General features: G+C 44.0%; 1 protein-coding gene across 2 annotated transcripts in view; it reads left to right on the forward strand.

Moving 5' to 3' along the window:
- The window catches only part of LOC124121711 (leucine-rich repeat protein SHOC-2-like), a 35,778-nt gene extending 30,222 nt beyond the window's left edge, over window positions 1-5,556 (forward strand). For both annotated transcript variants that reach the window (XM_048386681.1, XM_048386680.1), the window contains exon 19: window positions 30-5,556. The gene's annotated coding sequence lies outside the window, so the exon portion shown is untranslated. The remainder of the gene's footprint in view (window positions 1-29) is intronic.
- The last annotated feature ends 4,035 nt before the right edge of the window (window positions 5,557-9,591 follow it).

Below are 9,591 nucleotides of genomic sequence, written 5' to 3' on the forward strand. Positions count from 1 at the left end.
TGGTGGGGCGAGGTGGATGGTGGGGCGAGGTGGATGGTGGGGCGAGGTGGATGGTGGGACGAGGTGGATGGAAGGGGCGTGTGTTGATCGAAGGGGCGTGTGTTGATGGCTCACTTGTACAGTCCCCTCCAGTTGACAGCATATTATCTTCTAAAGTATTACACCATGTCTCTGTCTAAGGCTGTAAAGACTCGCCCAGGTAGCCATGCACTGACAGGCTGTGTGCCGCGTTATGACACTTGTATCGGAGACTGTGCAACGGTATGATACTTGTATCGGAGACTGTGCCGTGTTATGATACTTGTATCGGAGACTGTGCCGCGTTATGACACTTGTATCGGAGACTGTGCAACGGTATGATACTTGTATCAGAGACTGTGCCGCGTTATGATACTTGTATCGGAGACTGTGCCACGGTATGACACTTGTATCGGAGACTGTGCCGCGTTATGATACTTGTATCGGAGACTGTGCCACGGTATGACACTTGTATCGGAGACTGTGCCGCGTTATGATACTTGTATCGGAGACTGTGCCACGGTCTGATACTTGTATCAGAGACTGTGCCGCGTTATGATACTTGTATCGGAGACTGTGCCGCGTTGTGATATTTGTATCGGAGACTGTGCCATAGTATGGTACTTGTATCGTCAGACTGTGCCACGGTATGATACTTGTATCGTGAGACTGTGCCACGGTATGATACTTGTATCGGAGACTATGCCATGGTACGACACTTGTATCGGAGACTGTGCCACGGTATGACACTTGTATCGGAGACTGTGCCACGGTATGATACTTGTATCGGAGACTGTACAATAGTATGGTACTTGTATCGTGAGACTGTACCATGGTATGGTACTTGTATCGTGAGACTGTGCTACGGTATGATACTTGTATCGGAGACTGTGCTACGGTATGATACTTGTATCGTGAGACTGTGTGCCACGGTATGATACTTGTATAGGAGACTGTACCAAAGTATGGTACTTGTATCGTGAGACTGTATCATAGTATGGTACTTGTATCGTGAAACTGTACCATAGTATGGTACTTGTATCGTGAGACTGTACCATGGCATGATACTTGTATCGTGAGACTGTGTGCCATGGTATGATACTTGTATCCGAGATTGGGCCACGGTATGATACTTGTATCGTGAGACTGTACCATGGCATGGTACTTGTATCGTGAGGCTGTGTGCCAAGGTATGATACTTGTATCGTGAGACTGTACCATGGTATGATACTTGTATCGTGAGACTGTACTATGGTATGATACTTGTATCATGAGACTGTGTGCCACGGTATGATACTTGTATCGTGAGACTGTGTGCCACGGTATGATACTTGTATCGGACACTGTGTGCCACGGTATGGTACTTGTATCGGAGACTGTGTGCCACGGTATGGTACTTGTATCGTGAGACTGTGACACGGTATGACACTTGTATCGTGAGGTTATGTACCCACACAAGACAATGTATGGAAAATAAATATGTAACGTGGTATAATTAAATATCTGTTTTCTGACTTTGTGTAAAAGAGTGCTCAAGCCATTGTAAGTGTGACTCGGGTTTACTGATTGTTCTGTTTGGGTCTCTGTAGTCCTATCAATATAGGATATGACAATTGTCATGTATTCATGTTTTGTATCCTGTATCTTACCACAGTCGACCGAGATATGTTCTGTGACGTATGTTGTTACAGCTGTCACTGCTTACTTCACTGGTCCTGCTTTGCATCTTTGTTGAAACGGTATGAAACAGCTGGGGCCGCGTTCCACTTTCAGTTTTCTGAATTCAAAAGATAATTTGTGGTGAGAGCCGACACACGTTTTGGAGATCCGACTCCTGTGGAGAAATCCAGCTTGTTGAACGAACTCCTGTGCTAAGATCTGAACCTGTGCTGATATCTGACACTTGTGGCGAGATCACACTCCTGTGATGAGATCCAACTCCTGTGGCGAGATCCGACTCCTGTGGCGAGATCCGACACCTGTGTCGAGATCCGACACCTGTGGTAAGATCCGACTCCTGTGTCGAGATCCGACACCTGTGGCGAGATCCGACACCTGTGGCAAGATCCGACTCCTGTGGCGAGATCCAACACCTTTGGCGAGATCCGACACCTCTGGTGAGATCCGACTCCTGTGGCAAGATCCGACTCCTGTGGCAAGATCAGACACCTGTGGCGAGATCCAACTCCTGTGGTGAGATTGGAAACTCAATGTTCACTGCAGCTCATGACATTTGGTGTATGATGACGCTTTCATCTTTCGTTCCCTGCTTGTGTGGGAAGGTGTAACTATCGCTGAAACATCCCTGCTTGTGTGGGAAGGGCGTATCTATTGGTGGAAAACATCCCTGCTTGTGTGGGAAGGGCGTAACTATCGCTGGAACACATCCCTGCTTGTATGGGAAGGGCGTATCTATCGCTGAAACATCCCTGCTTGTGTGGGAAGGGCGTAACTATTGGTGGAAAACATCCCTGCTTGTGTGGGAAGGGCGTAACTATCGGTGGAACACATCCCTGCTTGTGTGGGAAGGGAGTATCTATCGGTGGAACACATCCCTGCTTGTGTGGGAAGGGCGTAACTATCGGTGGAACACATCCCTGCTTGTGTGGGAAGGGCGTAACTATCGGTGGAACACATCCCTGCTTGTGTGGGAAGGGCGTAACTATCGGTGGAACACATCCCTGCTTGTGTGGGGAGGGCGTAACTATCGGTGGAACACATCCCTGCTTGTGTGGGAAGGCGTAACTATCGGTGGAACACATCCCTGCTTGTGTGGGGAGGGCGTAACTATCGGTGGAACACCCCTGCTTGTGTAGGGAGGGCGTAACTATCGCTGGAACACATCCCTGCAAGATGAATGCAGCTAAATTGTGATTCTCACCGGGCTCGTGGTGATTCTCCCAATCTTGATGCTCTGTGCTACGATACAACCATCATCCTGCTAGATCATGTACCAATACCAAGTGATACAAATATATACCAGGTTGACATGTAAAATGGTACATACCAAAATTGTTACATATTATGTTCCACTTGTGTGCACAAGAGGACTGAAGCCACTGTTGTATTCTGAATGTTTTAATTGGGGTACTATTTATTTCTTTGGAAATTTTCCCTTGATGTGTCATATGTCTTGTTTTCATGTATCGTATTGTTTTATCATATCACAGACTTGACATTGAGATACGTATTGTATCATCACAGGGCATGTCGTTACTATAAGGGTAATGCTATTTTTCAGGGCATTATTATTTGCAGAAGCCTGAGGTCTTACTTCAACAGTAGTATGATAATGCCCTGAAAAATAGCATTACTGCTATCATAGCTAAAATGGATAGAATTTATTATAAAAAAACAACAATATCGGTTTTGAAACATTTATTGGAATCAACACAACACGAGTACCACTGATCCACTTTTACAAATATGACGTCAGCTAACAACGGGCGTGATAATGGCGTGTATCAATCAATATGAGGGCATTATCAAGTTACAGTGGCCTGCTCATTTCTGATAACATGCGGGCGGTTTAATGACAATTCTGTCCATTTTAGCTTTAAAGCCCCGTACCCAACACGGGCACTGCCTCCGACTGGAGCATCCGGGTCGACAGGCTCCAGAGGGAGGGAGGTTCTCCTGGGAGGGGAGGGTAACGCCCCAGCAGTGCAGCATGAGTGTGGAGTGAGCATTGTAGTGGACACTTTGTTGAGTTATTTCTGTAGGTAATGACTGGTGTTATGGATGGATTGTAGTGAATTGATCAGTTATTACAAGTAATGCCTTAACTAGTGCTCGTCATAGAATTGGGATTTCAGTTATTGGAATCACGTCAGATTTGTCCTTGGTCCTGAAGATGGGGGGATCTCACAAGATGCTGGGTGGGTGGACCGGATATGGGATCTGTACCTACTCATCACTCATGGGTGTTTGTTCTGGAGGTCTAGGTGTTGCAAGCACTGGTGATCTAGGTGTTTGTGCAAGCACTGGTGATCTAGGTGTTTGTGCAAGCACAGGACATCTAGGCATTTGTGCAAGCACTGGTGATCTAGGTGTTTGTGGAAGCACTGGTAATCTAGGTGTTTGTGCAAGCACTGGTGATCTAGGTGTTTGTGCAAGCACTGGTGATCTAGGTGTTTGTGCAAGCACTGGAGATCTAGGTGTTTGTGGAAGCACTGGTGATCTAGGTGTTTGTGGAAGCACTGGTGATCTAGGTGTTTGTGCAAACACTGGAATCCTAGATGTTTGTGTAAGCACTGCAGGTCTGATCGTTGGAAGCATTTGGTTTGATGATGGCGTTAGCAAGACATTTCTTTTGTCTGTCCTTGGTCCTCCTATTCCGATGTTGGCGTCTGTGACAACGGCCCACTTGCACAAAGCGATCTTAGCGCTACGACTATCGTAAGCCTATGTAAAAGTATGGGAGTTACGATAATCTTGGTGCTACGACTATCGTAAGCCTATGTTAAAGTATGGGAGTTACGATCATCTAAGTGCTAAGATTATCGTAAGCCTATGTTAAAGTATGGGATCATCTTAGCACTAAGCTTTGTGCAGGTGGGCCCAGGGCTTCCCCTGAGTATGGCCTGGTAGACAGTCTTCATAGTACTATGTTGTAACCTGCTGTTTTCATAATGCTGTCTGATTTGGTGTTTGGTAGTGCATGGTACTATCTCTATGTCAGGTTCTGGGATAAGCAATGAATATGTTGTCTGCTCCAGATCACTGAAATAAAAGAAATTAGGATTTTTTGTTTGTTTGGATGTAGATGCTCTGAAGCTGATACACTTTCTTAAACAAAAGTTGTTGAAACTGTTTAGAAGATACAATTATATATATTATTTATATAACTGTGAGGAAAGTGTTACCAGTTGGAACATTAAGAGGGTAAGAGGGAGGATGGTGCTCCTATAACTACGTGAGTTGAGTCATTGTTTGAATAATGTCATTATCTATAAGTGCTACAGTATCATATCATTTTCAAAACGATTCATTTCATTCTTTTCACAATCATATTTTCTGAAAGACGACAAAATTGATTGTGATATGACTGACAAAACACTGCGTTAGAAACGACCCGCTCGTCTTGGTGCAATTAAGATAGGGTCACCCATATATCTCCTCAGCCTGGTGCATGTGTCGCAACATTTGGTACGGGTTGGCGATCAGATTAAATAGCAGTCTGTAATATATCCTTACCAAATGTTGAGCACTGTATATTTTACTTCTTAAGATGTTGTCCTTGGACGAGGTAACTAAGGACAGATTAATGTGCAAGTGTTCCACCCTGTGCTCGGTATCAGAAAGTTTTTCATTGGTTTTGATCTCAGCCAATCAAAAGAGTGCTAGAATCTTACATTGTCAGAGATTGGCTCCTGAACTGTGTGATAGAGAGGTTTGAGCCAATCATCTACTGTGTTACATACTGACTACCAGCTGGGTGTTGTCCCCTGTCTTGTGGTGTGTGGGTGGAGTGAGGCTGTCCCAGGCTGTAAGGCGGAGATGTACATATACAACAATAAACTTATGCTATGTAAAATACCACTTCTTTTGTTCCTTTCCCCTGTGGGGGGTCAGCGTGTTCCCAGCATCTTAGGCTTGCGAAAGAGTTCATTAATGAGGTGGTCATGTGATTGTGTGTCGTCCTTTCCCTACTGGCCTGTCCGGCCCAGACCATGGGGCGGTTCAAAGACAGAATGGGTTTGAAGCATGCCATGCCTGTCCAGAGTGTGGTCAAAGTGGAGATTGGGTGATTGCTTAGGCTTAAAAAATAATAGAAATGGCTCTCAGGCAATGACTTTTGAAAACAGTGTGTGGATGGGTGGGTCTCGTTTTTTTTCCAGCTTGTTCAAACTAGTATGTAAGCAAGTAAACAGTTGTGTAACATCAACCTAATTTGTTTTTTTTTAAAATGGAAACAAAAACATGCTGCAGAATTTCTGATGATGTGGACGTTGCCTGAGGCCAAGACTATTTTTTTTTAGCCTTATGTCAAAACAACCCGTGAAGATCCGTGAGTGTGGCGTTTAACAACAGACAAACAAAAATCATACATCCAACACTGCATAATACGTTCAAGCATTATCTTGCAGTGTGCCTACATCTACTTTCGTGATAGGGTTTTACCCACACAAAAAAAGCCATGAAATTAGTAAAAGAATAGTTCTATTTGGATGCACACAAGAGGGATTTATCTTGGATTTCAAATTGGCAAGAGAAAAAAAATAATCAAGATATTGCTGAAATATTTACTTTTTTTAATAGCAATTTTGAGTAATTAACTGTAGATTCAAATTGTGATTCTTACTGTCATTTGCTGCAGACTTGGGACCGGCCTCTGAGCAGGTCCAGTAAGTCCCTGCATGAGGTGCACTGTATAGGAAATCCTACTCTAAGATTGAAGCACAATTACACCTGAACACCGGTGGATTATGTATCTGGCCTGACCAGGCAACTTGATGCGTGTGGACTCCTGGAGAGAAGTGGTCCCCAGGAACCTGTGCTTGTCCACTTTAGGATGGAGTGTTAGTTGTTCACAATATGAATGACTGGTTGGTCTGGATCACTCACGACCATCATCAGGCAGTACACATATAGCTGGAATACTGAACAAACGAACCCTATGTTGAGCTGAGGACAAACACATCACTGTAGGCAGATATTTATTTAAGTTCAGAGATGGTTACAGTCTTAACAGGTCTATGTTTAATAACAACTGCATCTAGTGATTACACAATCTCTAGCTATATACCATAAAGCAAGATGATGGAAGACAGACAGAGACTTCCACAATAAATGCAAAATAAACATCCCCCTAGAAGGCGAGGAGAGAGGGGGACATTTCCCATCACCTTTTGACCAAGTTTTGTACATATTTTGCAGGGTGTTTTTTTAATTGTCAACCTGCCCACAGCCCTTCGGAAAGCAGTGGCTGTAAATCTGTTTACAACGGGGAATAATAATGTGTATAACAGCAGAAGGGTAAATAAACAAAGCACATGATATAGACCAGTATAAAAAATAAAACGTAACAATACGCAGTGATAACATTGTATATAGTCAACATCCCGTGACCAATCAGTCACAATCAACATCAGTAGTACAAATCTCCAACAATTACTTCTAGTATAATCATGAAAGACCTTTTCCCTTAAGATAGAAATGACAAAGTATCAGCTTGCTGCAGTGTGGGTGAATGTTTGGGTTATTAACAAAGACACAACTATACATTAGAGTTTTTTGTATTGGTGATGAATCCCACATTCAGTATCCCCCGAGCATTCATCTTCCCGAGGCAAGAGGGTTAACGGACTTTAAAAGTTCAGTTTCCACCCTTGCCGAACTAGGCTGGAATTACTGGGCTCGATTCTAGCGCCACCAGTGGCTATTACCAGTTACGTCCCTTTTAAGCCTCTCCTATGGACCAATCAGATTCCATCACTTGTGTTTGCTTCACACAAAATTGTGCGCCCAGTCAGGACGATCTGATCAATAATCAAGATCTATATTGTGATAAAACAGGTCTTGCGAAATGCATCAAATCACGTAAGCACCTTGATTAAAAACATGAAAAGATTTGGAAAATATCTGCTGACAACGATTTGACGGTGCACATGCTTTGCAAATCCTGCAATCAACCGAAATCTGCATGACAGTTTACAAACCGGATTTCGATTTCGGTTCGCGATTTTGATTGGACTATGCATAGACTCGTAAGTCCAGCCAAAATGTAACTCCATAATACCAGCCTAGTTCAGCAAGGGTGGAAACTGGACTTTTATAGTCAGTTAACTCACTTGCCTCGGGAAGATGCCGAGCATTGTACCCACTGATATATTACTGTTCCTTGCACAAGCCAGGCATCTCCAGAGTGCTCTACGACAAGGGGAGATAACACATACTACAGTGATTAATTTGGCAATAAAATTCTTTTGTATCATTTACATTTGTGTAGCAATAGATATTTGGCAAATATTGTTCACCTTTGGCTAAAGTAAATTTAGTATGGACTGGTGAGAAAGATGAGTTTAGTGACCAAGTTTGTTGGCTTTGAATTAAATAGCAGATCATTACAAACAAGGGAGCTAACTCTGCATAGTAAATACACCAATGTGTTAACACAAAATGGGTAGAAAAAGGTTGTTAATATTGTGAATAGTTAAGATGGTAAATATGGCTTTATCACCTCTCCAAGACTGACAACCAGTTCACGACAGCACCAGGAACTTACTGAGTGGCTGCAGATAGGAATAATGCACACCACATCAATACATGAATTGTACACTTGCATCCTGTCTATGCCTAAAGCAATGGCAACAATATCTTTAGGCTAGAATACACTGGGTTACAGGTGGACTAACGTTTAGACTCTGAAATGAAAATATCTTAAGATTTTGTATTAAGTTGTCTTTAAAATATCATAGAAAGGGCCCAGAAACCTTCATTAATGAGGGAGAAAAGTAGGTGTGGCCAGTGAGTGAGTATGATCTTACACCGCTTTTAGAAATATCACGGCAGGGGACACCAGAAATGGGCTCCACACATTGTACCCATGGCAGGAATCGAAGCCAGGTCTTCGGAGTGACGAGTGAACGCTTTAACCACTAGGTTACCTGACAGTCCCAGGTGTGGCCAGAAACAAACACATCGATCATGCTGTAGTTGCAACCTCTGAAGGAGGAAAGTAGGTGTGGCCAGAAACAAACACACCCATCATGCTGTAGTTGCAACCTCTGAAGGAGGAAAGTAGGTGTGGCCAGAAACAAACACATCAACCAGGCTGTAGTTTTGTTGTTTAACGCCACACTCCGCAATATTCCAGCTATATGACAGCAGTCTGTAAATAATCAAGTCTGGACCAGACAATCCTGTGATTGACATCATGGGCATCAATCCATGTAATTGGGATCAATGACATGCATCAGTGATCCCGTTACTTGCCTCTTACGACAAGCATAGTCGCCTCAGGCTGTAGTTGCAACCTCTGATGGACGAAAGTAGGTGTTGCCATTGACCTGTAGGTGCATACTTGTCTTGTTGCCTCCAGGGGGTGCTCACTACATACAACATCATAGACAGGTTCCAGAGTATATTGAATTTCAAACGATATTATTTTTTATCATATATTTTTCAACAATAAATTGATTTTTTTCTTCTAGTAGTTCCACTAAAGTGAAAATGCAAAGGTGTATATGATCAACAGTAATCACACAGATAACATTTGAAAGATATGCCGATGATGATGAACATGATTGCAGAGGTGACTATGGAGGTGGGGGTGCGTCTGATAGCGGAGGTGACTATGGGGGTGGGGGTGGGGGTGCGGCTGATTGCGTAGTTGACTATGGGGGTGGTGGGGGGGTGCGTCTGATAGCGGAGGTGACTATGGGGGTGGGGGTTGGGGTGGCGGTGTGGCTGATTGCGGAGGTGACTATGGAGGTGGGTGTGCGGCTGATTGCGGAGGTGACTATGGAGGTGGGGTGCGGCTGATTGCGGAGGTGACTATGGGGGTGGGGGTGGGGGTGCGGCTGATTGCGGAGGTGACTATGGAGGTGGGGGTGCGGCTGATTGCGGAGG

Source organism: Haliotis rufescens, unplaced genomic scaffold, assembly GCF_023055435.1.
Source record: "Haliotis rufescens isolate VD_foot unplaced genomic scaffold, xgHalRufe1.0.p SCAF_6, whole genome shotgun sequence".
NCBI classification, from domain to species: Eukaryota; Metazoa; Mollusca; class Gastropoda; order Lepetellida; family Haliotidae; genus Haliotis; species Haliotis rufescens.